General features: G+C 39.3%; 1 protein-coding gene across 1 annotated transcript in view; it reads right to left on the reverse strand.

The window, feature by feature from the left end:
• The window catches only part of SLC7A6 (solute carrier family 7 member 6), a 30228-nt gene extending 29056 nt beyond the window's left edge, over positions 1 to 1172 (reverse strand). Inside the window, exon 1 of the mRNA XM_075765852.1 lies at positions 954 to 1172. The gene's annotated coding sequence lies outside the window, so the exon portion shown is untranslated. The remainder of the gene's footprint in view (positions 1 to 953) is intronic.
• Positions 1173 to 11686: the final 10514 nt, after the last annotated feature.

Raw genomic sequence — 11686 nt, forward strand, 5'->3', positions numbered from 1 at the left:
TAGGCTGGTGCACAGAAGTAGAAACCTCTCAAAAAGGGGAAAAGTAATCTCAGAAGACACACACTTACCTACAAATCTATACCCATGTGTACTCTTTAGTCTTAACTTACAGTCATGCCTAATGATATTTCATTTAATACACATCACTTAAAAAACACATAAACAATCAAAAATCACTACCAAATGCCAGTAAATAGATACGCTCGCCTGAGGGTATTACTAAAACTACTTCAGTTCCCTGCAACAACAGAGCAGTTACAATTACATGCACCCACCACCGAAAAACATCCTGTTATAACCCGAACAGAGCACCAACCCTCATACCTAAAGAAAACATCTGGCCCTAGAAAAAAACACCCTTAAGACAGGATGTGCACCTCATGACGGGCTGGCGCCGGCGGGAGAAGCGTGAGGAGACCGGCCGGCCCTCAGGGTCCCGCCGTCGCGCCGCAGGAAGGAGGATTTGGGGTCATTTCGCCCCTCGGTGGCCTCTCCTCCCTCCCCAAGCAGTGGTTACCCTGTTTTTCTTATAAAATAAGCGAGGTTCTGACATATTTCACGCCCTCCAGACATCCCTGTGACAGAAGCGGCTGCTACCCGCTTCAGCCCTGAGGTCTGTCAGAGCTGAGGCACCCGCAGGTGCTGCCGCTGAGGCAGCCTTTTTTAAAAAAAATTAAAAAATAAATACACTGCATTTGTCGCACTGCCACTCCACACACTTGCAGCCGGCCCGGGTCAGCGAGGCCGCCCGCCCCGAACGCTGCAGGGGAGCCAACGGCGCGAAGAAGCGCCGGAAAGCTGCGCCGCCGGTAGCCCCTGCGCCGAGCCGGGTTGCCGACTACCGCCGCAGCCTCCCCAAGGTCGGAGGGAGACCGCGCCTCGTCGCAGCGCCAGCCCCCGGGAATCCCGCGGAACCTCCCCGCCGGCTATGGCGGTGCGGCCTCCCGCGTTACCTCCGCTCCTGCCGCCGCACCGTTGCGTGTCCCGGGGATGCTCGCTCGTTGCCACACGACATGTGATGGCGGAAGCCCCCGGGCCCGCCGCCGTCGCCTCACGTTCCCGGCAGTAAACTGCTGCCTCCCGCCTTGTCTGCTTGGGGCACACGCCGCAGGGCCCGGCCTCCCGATGCTGCCGGGTTTACCTCAGCGTGGCCGCGCCCTGTGAGGAGGATGGCGGAGAGCTGTCGCTTCCGTGTGGAATGGGCGGTCGCTTTCACCGCTCTTGCCGGCCCGCGAACCATCCTTCCCCTTTTCCTCACGCAAAAGATAGAGAAGAGGGTTAGCCCTGACGGTACGAAAACGGCGCCTTTTCCCACCCCGGGCTCAGTGGAGGAGCCGGGGGCCCGCGGCCTGCCCCTCAGGGATGGCGCAGGTGGAGGTGGGCCCAGCCCTCGCCCTGAGGGGAGGTAAGGGCCTCGGGGACGTGGAACTGCTGTGAAACCCTGGGGCACAAAGTTACACGCACATGAGTTTGCTCGAAAATGAGGGGCCTAAGAGGGTCAAAGGCCTTAAATCTGGTGCTATTTTGGGGTATGACTACTAGGTGGTAAGTGCTAGCCATAGTGGAATATGGAAATAAAAAGGGAACTCCTAAAATACTACCATTAGTGTGTTCCTGCCCTCGAGAGGGGTGCAGCCACACCCAACATTTGGCTCCAATAAAATACATGTAGTAGATTTCTCAAAATCCTGATTAAATGTGCCCTCAGTGTCTGGAAATAATAGTAAGCAATTTGCTGTTGAGCAGACTTATCTGGGGTAGCATAAGGAGGGCTTTCTTGTTGGCCTTCCTCTACCAGGTTAATAGTTTCAGCATGTCTAAGCCAGTGAACTCCAGGCTACAGCTGCCTCTCAATGTTCTTTTACTGCCCTTCTTGCTGTTCCCTGCTAGGTAAAGAGGCCAGTGTCTGGAAAGACAACGGTGGGGGGAAGACAGCGGGGTTCAGGAGGCATGATAGTCTTTGTCTCACTCAAAACAATCTAATTATCCCTCCCCTCAGCCCATGATTATTATCTACAGTCTCAGATGAATCAGAGGTAGATTTTTCCAATAGGGTATTCTGGAGCAAAAACCTTAAGGGCAAATAAAAATTACAAGGCTGTAAAAGAACAGGGAAAGGCGAACTATGCACTGTAATACCCTTAAATGTGCCAGTAAGTGCGATGCTGGAGTCCAGTTCTATTGCAATGAGGTTTACATTTCTAATTTCCATACTACTTCCTCTCTCAAAGCTTGCTTGATTTATCAAGGAGGTTTTTTTTTTTTCCTTCGTTGTCAGAGACAATCAGCATACGAAGCAACTGCTGCCCTCCTCTATATCTTCAGATATTCCTTACATTGTGTTTGGACAATAATGAATGAAGAAAGTATTTTTTGTTACAATTGGATTTTTAAGTGCACACGTGGGAGAGAACTACCTTAGACTTAATTTCCAAACTATACAGCACCATAGCAAAACAAACTGTCATTTGCAGATCATAATCTGAAGGAGCCTGATCATCTCAGCTCTTTAATTATCTTTGTTTCAACTCTTTGTTTGGCTTTTGTCGGGTTTAGGTCTTGTGCAAGTACATGTAGAGGTAACTACACTAAATCTATTACCGCCTGAAACTACTGACAGTGTTGCAAAGCAGCAGATAAAAGCAGTCTGCCTTCTGGGAGCTTAACAGCCCTGATACAGGACTTCTTTGGTTTTAAGCCACTTTTATACAGAACTGATAGAAGATAAAAAACCGTAGAAGACATTCCCAGAATATAACTCAAATTTCTACAATATGAAACTAATCGATTGCTGTTATAAAGATAACATGAACCAAAAAGCAGTAATTAGATGGTAATAGTGTTTAGTCGTTGTTACAAATATTGGTAGTGCTCTATTTTCTGTAATCCTAACACAGCATCTTTCAGGTAGACAGATACTTGCAACGGTCGTCTCGCACATTAATCAAAAAATTCATTGAGTGTGAATGTGAAAGATGCAGCTGATTTCAGTTGTTGCTAGACTGCCTTTTAAGCCCTCTCATAAATTGAATCTACCAGAGACAACATTCATTCCTCAAAAAAATTGACTCACAAAATGTGAGCTAATTATAAAATTGCCTTGAGGAACAAGGTATAGGTAAGAGCTGAAAGGACATAAGAAACATTATTAGGCATATGCTGACATTTTATTTTAGAACCTTGAAAAAGATTTATTGGCAAAAATGCCCAATTGGAGATTTCAAAATAGAAGTTTACCCTTTTGACTTCTGAAAACTTACAACACTGTAGAGGTTGGTTTGAGAGACCCAAGTTAGGACATCATCATAAGGCTAGATGATGCTTCTAAAGTGTTTGCAAGTGACCAGAAGCAAACTTCAGAATAATCATCCAAATAAATATTTTTGTCCATTTTAGCAAGGTGCATAACTTTATAAATTACTTCTTCAATTTTACTGTGGAAGCCAAATCTAAGTCTGGACTCCTTACTTTACTACTTCTCTTCTTACTACAGATTACCTCTACAAACTGTATGCCTCATCCCTGATCCTCCATAAATGGCCACTGCTAAGGTATGTTTATACAGGACTGTGCATTCTCTAAGCGCTAGCAGAGAAAACCTTAAAAAAAAAAAATACTATGTTTCTACTAGGATTTTATCTGATACTAATTTAATCAAGTTAAGATCACATCTCTTTTAGCTAGTGGGAACGAAGTCAGACTGAGTTTTGATAGGTCTGTGAGTTTTGCCCTGCTTTTTTTTTTGTCTGATTAATTTTTCCACTTAAATGGAAATGTAATTCAACTCAAAAAACTTGTAGAAAAAACAGATTAAATACCCCTAAACAAACCAAAATTGAACTTGCATCAGACTAAAAGAAATTAAATCCACAGGATATTCATTAAATGGTTTTAGAACACGACAGAGCCAAGGTAAAAATTGCCATTAAATCTAAGTGAATCTGAAGCCCAGCCATCAGCTTTGTGCTTGTTAGCAAGTTCATCCTGGTGTGCAGGGTGAGTTTAAGCATATCCTTACTGTGTAAGTCCCCCAAGAATGTGTTGCTCATGCACTTAATTCATGGAAGAATAAGCATGTAATGAGCTCCTTAAAGGTCAACATTGAAGGTGTGTTCTGTGTATGTAAGTAGTACTCATTGCTACATGGAACTTAGCTATTAACTATCACGGAGATGTTGCTTCCAGCCATGTGTTTGAAGGTTTATGTTGGTTCCTTTTGAAATTTTACCATACGGAGTGAGTCTTGGGACCACTTTCATGCTTCTTTTGAAATGTACATTCTGTGGACACGGGTGTTATTTGTAGGGATCATAAAATGATTCAGGACAGTAAATCTGTGGCTTTAGCCAGATCCCAGAAAATGACAATTCTTGTAAGTACTTAAAAGCAGAGATTCTTTTTTGTAGTTTTCAACTTTCTTCATCTCAAACAACACAGTGTCAACCATGTACGCTGTAGTCTTTCAGGAGAACAACAGAAACAGTTCAAAAATGTAAGTGCCTCTGTTTCTTTTCTTTGGTTAAAGCTGAGTGATTTTGTTTACAGCAACAAATTAGCTGACCCTGTGCCCCTTCCTTTTACGTTCTTCCCATCATACGAACTTCCGCTGTAGGTGGTTTAAGCAGAATAAGTATTACTTACAAATGAGAGTGACTACAAGCACCAAAATGCTAAGCAATTAAAAAAAAAGTCTAAATTTAGGCTTCTAAATTTATCTTCCCCTGCCCCTAGCTGCATATCTCCTCCTACTCCACTGACTTTCAGCATTTGACTGGCACTGGCACTTGCCTGGCCCCCTCTGTGAGGCAATTCTGCTCACTAAGCTGGCAGAAAACAATACTTTTGTGCAGCTTAGTTTTTTACTATCATAATCACAGAAGTACAAATGTGGAGTAAGCTAGGAGCAGAGAGAAAAGGAAGAGGAGGAGGTAGTGGAAAATGTCCCTTTAAGGACCAGAAACTGGGATGGCTCTGTCTTGTCCAACTGCACTCTCACTTAAATACTCTGAAGATTAACATTACGCCTTCTTTTATAGAAAACTTAGCTTCTCTATATTGCAAGTTTTTTAAAAACAGACTGTAAAATAAGCATAACATCCCATCTTTTAATTTTAATTTATCTGGTTCTGTTGCCTTTGAGGTGCCTTTTCCTTTTCATTGCCTCATCCACTCTCATCAAAGTTTATTTGCTTTTACATATCTTTGTTGCACATGATTACAAGCTATTTTTGTTCAGTGCTGTCCATGCTGCAGAGCTGAAGTGGGAATAGATATCTTCTAACATACGGACCAATTTTCAAATGTTATCAATAAAACTTTGCTAGGAGAGCAAAAACAACAGCAAAAAAATTCCAATCTTTGGATAAAATTCAGGTAAATTCAAAGGAGTTCAGAATTTTTTCAGCATTATCTTGATTAATGGAAAATATGCCCCAAACTTTCTATTTTCATTTTACTTCTTTTTTTGCTACTGTAATCTTCTCTATTGTAGGTGGAATGTGCAATACATCATGGTTTTCCCAGTCAATTTTGGGGGTTTATTTGGCAAAAATAATCCTTTGTAATTATTTTTAAAGAAATGGTTTGACTTCATTTTTTAGACAACTAAATCATTCAACTCGGAGACCCTACCCTTTGATGATACAAATTGTCTTATCTATGTTGAATTATCCTCATAAGGATCTGGCTATTTATTAATGAGAGTGGATGAATCATGGTCTTCATTTTCTTGGAAAACAACATAGAGTTAGAATCATTGTTTCACCAAGATGTAAAAAGCTGTAGGGGTTTTTAAAGATAATGCTCTTTGTCTGTGTCTGTTTTGAAGGCTAATAAAAGTGATTATGTATAAAAACAAGCTAAAGAGGATTTCTAGCTGTAAAAAACAGCTTCTTAAGAACAAATTTTTTGTTGTTGTTTCAGGTCACAAATTAGTATGTGGGTGTGCATAGATTATGAAGCCCTTAGTGGAAGCATTTGTAATGCAGTTTCACAGTATTTAGATAAATTTATTTTGGATGAGACAGAAGACAACTGTTGTTTGGGGTTTTTTTATATTTTGCAACTCTCAGCCTTCTAATACAACTGCTCAGGCTTTCTTCAAAACGGCAAACTTACTTTCTGTTACAGATTCCTCTATATTATTGTCAGTCCTTTTTTGATATGCTTACTTCACTTGTGGTACCTGTCTCTCTCTCTGATTAAAAGCAGGAGTATGGAAACTTAGAAGATTCTAATAATACTCAGCAGTAGTTTGCCTATTTGCAAGCAACTAGTTACTAGAGGCTGAAGCCAATGTCATCATTTTGTTTGTGTTATCATGCTGAGTCCAAACTTTGCAATTTAAGTTCAACCAGATGTTCCTTAGCAGAGCTGCTTTGAATTCAGCATGCTACAACTCCATCAGTTCTGACCGACTGATGCATCTGTGGTTTCAGTGCACTCCTGTTACTTTTCTCCTAATTACTGAATTTCCCTGAAATGTTTGTGCAATACAAATAAATTTGTACCTTTTATAAGAGGAGGGAACCCATTTTATTTAGAGAACTTCCAATAGCACAATACAGCGGTGGGAACAGTTGTTGGGTGAATTGATGATAAAGACAGCCTTTATTGCCAAAACTTTCAGACCTCTGCAGGACTTTGTAGTTTTATTTGCTCCATATTTAGGCTGCCTTTAAAAGTAAAGTTTTCCAAAATGTAAACTCAAAGACCTTTCTGTATAGATTCCCACACAATGTATGCAAATCAAATATGCCTATGCACGTTGACCTGAATCAATACATTTTGCCTATAACGTGAAGTCTTATGTGTATTCCTTTAAACACGAGGAAATAGTGATGATTAACCAAGTTCTAATTCTTAAGTTCATATAGCGTAGGCATTCCTTGTAAAATAAACAAAACCATGTTGTTTCACAAATATGAGATCAGAACCCCCTTGATGTTTTTGCTATTACTTGCCCAAGACTGCATATTCCATGAGTAAGATTTTCAGAATGTCGCAATATTTAAAAGTACACCTTACAAATTGAGGTGTAAAATATTTTAATGTTAATAGAGTCTTTAAGATTAGGGAAATTGCATTTTATTGAAACACAGGAAGATTTATTGCCAGTCCATTTGCCTTTGCAACACATAGGATAGCCCTATTAATGGATTTAGTGTTTTGTCTGCCAGCACTGTTGTTCCAATTTCTAATCCATTCTTTGCTAATATTAGGAGGTATTCAGCCCTAAAATTAAAATTATTGTTGGCTTTGCTAACTTTTCAGAAATGGTTTCTCAGCAGTCTATTTGTGTGTGTTTTGCACTTTTGCTTCTTTCTTCCACACTTGGCTCTTGATTACTTGGTGCATAGCGTCCCACAGAGCAAATCGTAGTGGACTAATTAAGAGCTACCAAGAATTTCCCAAGTTATGCAAGATCCCCACAACTATGAAAAGCCTTTTCAAGCCTCCCAATCACATACTGTGAAATGCCAGAAATCAAACTTCTGAACACACTCAAAGCTGTGCTGTGTGTACTTATAGGTATATATTAGTTACAGAAAGAAGTAGTTACTTTTGTTAAAGTTTACTGCTGGGTTTTTTTTCAGTGCTATTTTTATTAGCTTAACTCACACAAGCTAAGAGCATTTTTCATACCAGTAACATTGATTTAATGAGACATGATCACTTATGCAACATTGGTGACATTTTTGTCTTTACTTTCACATGAATCTGGAAGGGTAAGTGAAGTGAGAACAAGCACTCAGGCTTCTATGTCAGAGCTTAGGCAGTATGATAAAGGAAACTAAACTTCATGGCTGTGGGTGTCACATTACTGCTTGTGGAGGTCAGGGAGATATTTTTACCTCAGTGTCACTAGTATGGGAAAACTTGGAAGACCTCATTTTATTTTGAAACTGTTAGAGATGGCCAGGTTAATTGTTAAGATGGGTCATCAGTGTCATCTCATGCAACAAACTTTATGGTTGGAGCCCTGTAAGTGTCCTCATCTCACACTTTAATCAGTTGACTGTGTAGGGTGCTCAATGTCACACCACATCAGCAACTCTGTATTTGTCCTTATTGCAAAGGATGAATTTTGTTACTGAAGTGTTGTATCACTGGAGAAGTTGTTCTTTTGGATTATTCTGTGCTGGAATAACATACAATATATAGCGGCCCATAATGTTTTGTCATTAAAACAAAGATTTACATTAGGTGGTTGTACTGAAACAATCAAGAGACAGCTACATTGCATGCTGTCAGAGTTAAATCCAATATATACTGTAAAATCACAGCTGTGAAATCCTGATAATTATATTTTGTTTTGTTCTTTAAAAAGGCTTCCTTTGTCCAAGAAAAAAAAATATCTGTGATTAAATAGTCAGCTGTAAAACCAGACAAGAAAAATCTTCTCTACGTGCCCAAGCATAGCTTAACGTAACAAATCTGTAGTCAACCCTTACCTCTGCAGTTCTTACTATGGAGAGTAATTAATACAGTTAATTGGCACTGTTCTAAGCAGAAGAGGCCTGGCCACAGCATGTGTCCACCTTCTCTTGCTATCAAAGATAACATAAGGAACACCAAACAAGATACAACAGCTTTCACTGCTGAAAGTTGCCATCAATTTGAAAAAAAAAAATAATTGTTTCAGACCAGCTAAGAATATGGTGGACTTGGCAGTGTTAGGTTTATGGTTGGACTTTATCTTAAAGGTCTTTTCCAACCTAAATGATTCTATGAGCAAATTAAATTGCTATATTGATATACTAGTAATGGAATAGCAGAAAACATTCCTACTAAACACATTAAAATAAAATGCAACAGCTGAGGAGTGCAAACCCTATTATTTATTTCATATAGAAAATGAAACTAAAGACTATCCAATTTTGGTTTTGAAAGACATGATAATATAAAAAAAATTAATTCTGTACCTGAGAGATTTCTGTAAAACAAATCTGCAGCTTTGAATACCAGCATACAATTGATTTTAGCGGAGAGCATGTTTTAGCCAGATATGCCAGATTGTGTTTGAACCAGCTCTGCAGGAGTCAGAACAAAAGGGAGGAGGCAGGAGTACTGGCTTGTTTTGCAGAAAGCTTCCCTGAATTGAAATATTTCTTTGGCTGTAAATCTTCGTCTCATACCAGGTTTAGTAAAACTTGTCTGAGACATGCAGTCTATCAGAAAAACAATCCAATTTTTGTGTGAGGTCATACCAATTCAGTACAAATAACATTCTGGGTTTTTTTTCTGATTTTGTTTGCATTTTAACATTGTATGTCATAAGTTTTTATTTATGTTCCTGTGGTTTTATGCAAAAAGAGGGAGGAAAATATATTAACATGAAGGAAATCCCATTGTAAAAAATAGATAAAGGGGAGAAGGTTCAGGGTAATAATTAGTTTTAATTTTTCTAAATGAAAAAGATTACATGTTTTAGTAGCTCTCAGCAAACATTTAAGTGATTGACAGAAATCTTGTTTGATAAAGATTGCCTTTTAATAAAGATAGAAAAGATTTTCATTGTATTTGAGAGAAGATGACCAACCATGATCTGCAGAGAAGCAAAAATATATTGACTTGCTAACAGGAACATGACTTCACATGTAGATTTTAGTGAAATAAATAGTGATAGCAAATCACTGTTGCTTATATTAATTTTGTCAACTAAAGAGCTCTTGTTCAGGTAAAAAAAAAGTTCCATGAATATTGGTAATTGCTCTGGGTGTGGGAAAGGAGCCTGTGTGCGTAACAGTCTTTAAATCTTTTTTGAGCACCTGCTTGAAAGCTACTCCAGAATCGTTAAGCCATAAGAGCAGACAACTGGTTGGTACCAGGTCCTCTGTTTCATCACTGGATGTTTGCTACCTCTGCCCCAGACTTATTACCTTCCCTTCGCTGTCTGTTTGCTAGACCAAACAAACACAATTTTATCAACTTGCCCTTACATGTCAGGTTTCCTCACTGCTTATCAGCCTTCCTCTCTCTTCTGGGCTCTCCTCAGTCCATGCTTAGAGCTGAATACAGTTTTCCAGCTAAAACATTGCAGCACAGAATGGAAAACCGGTTACTTTGGCACCTTGCACACACGCAAGTGAATGTGGCAGGCACTCACCTCACAGTGTTTTCCTTCTAGTTTCCTGTTTGTTTGTGACAGGATGCTATTCCAGCACAAGTGGCATACAGACAATTCTGTCTGGAACATATTTTGCAACTATTCCAAGGTCAATAGCCTCATACATTTGTGGGCTTTTTTGGCTTTTTTTTGTTTTCCGGATGTATTCCTTAGCCACTTCTCTCAGCTTTTTTTTCCCCAGGTAACATTCTAATGAGCTAAAAAAAAAAGCTTTGAGCCCTTTTTGGTCAACAAAGAAAAATAAATATAAAGCTGAGAGTCATTCTGTTACCTAATATGAACGCTTTTCCTTGAAATCTAAAGAGAGGACTAAATGTACAGAACATTCTGGAGTACAGCCAAGTTACTTCTGAAAGGGTGAAATTCAGCTGTGCTTTCTGCTTGTATGGATATTGCTGTTGCTATGTGGAAAGTTCAAGACCAACAGTTGGAAATAGGTGTTGAAATACTTTATAATGTTATCAAAATTCAAGGGATGAAGTTTTAATTCTAAATCACTAACTGCCATTTAATTGAGCCTGGTTGAAGGAGTCCACAGTTTCTTCAACTGATGCATGTCTTACTTCTGTGGAATAGGAAAGGTCAACCTTAAAGCCCAGCAAAAGTGTCAGTTTGAGGCTATAGATCTCTAACTCTTACTTGAGATGTATTCTTGGCAAAGGGAAATAAAGGCAGGAAATAAAATACCGATCACAAATTTCTGTCATATCAGCACAAGAGCTGTAAATAGTACATCTGAGCTTCTTCTCTACCATTTTTGTCATGTTGGGATTAAGCAAAATGCAGTGCTGCAATACCAGCAGCCTTTCTTTATTACATGCTGAATTTAACTGTTCAACTAAAGTATTCTTGCAGCTATGCTAACTTTAATGTAACACAAATAACTCATTAAATATGTTCTTTACAGACCTTGTCAGGTAGTTAAATTTATGGTAGACTTACCTTCAAAATCCAGGAGTTTTGTTTAACTCAGCTGACATACCAGCTGTCAAGTCAACTGTGAGCTCAGTAAAGGGAATGTAGTACCAGGCAAGGCAAGCAATTACTTCCTTTGATAAAGAACAAAATCAAAACGATACTAAGGCTTTTTGAGCTCCAGTATATTTTGCAAAGGGGACAGGAAAAGAATGAAAGGAAATATTTCCAGCACAAGATGAGATTTCTTGATCTTAGAGACAATGTATATTACTGGGGGAGAGCATAGTTAATAGCTGTATAGCACTATAATCAATAAATAGCAGTAAAGAAACATAAATTCTCTGTGCCCACCTTAATTGAGGTTGGGTCCTTCCCTAACATACCAGTCCCACAAGCATTTATGTATGCACTTGACCTTCCTTACAAATCTTCATATGAATAGCTCAAGTGTCTAAAGTTGTGCAAGCATGAAAGCGTTTATAAGATTTTATTAAATTCAGACTTGAAACAACAAAAAAATCCTTGAGGTTTAGTATGTTTTGGGTAATGCTTTAGTTTTTCTACATTTTAGACTATCTGCCTGGTATAAAATTCTTCTGTGTACATTAGCAGTCCATTAATGCATTTTAAAATTTTTTG

This window comes from Balearica regulorum, chromosome 13 (assembly GCF_011004875.1).
Source record: "Balearica regulorum gibbericeps isolate bBalReg1 chromosome 13, bBalReg1.pri, whole genome shotgun sequence".
NCBI lineage: Eukaryota > Metazoa > Chordata > Aves > Gruiformes > Gruidae > Balearica > Balearica regulorum.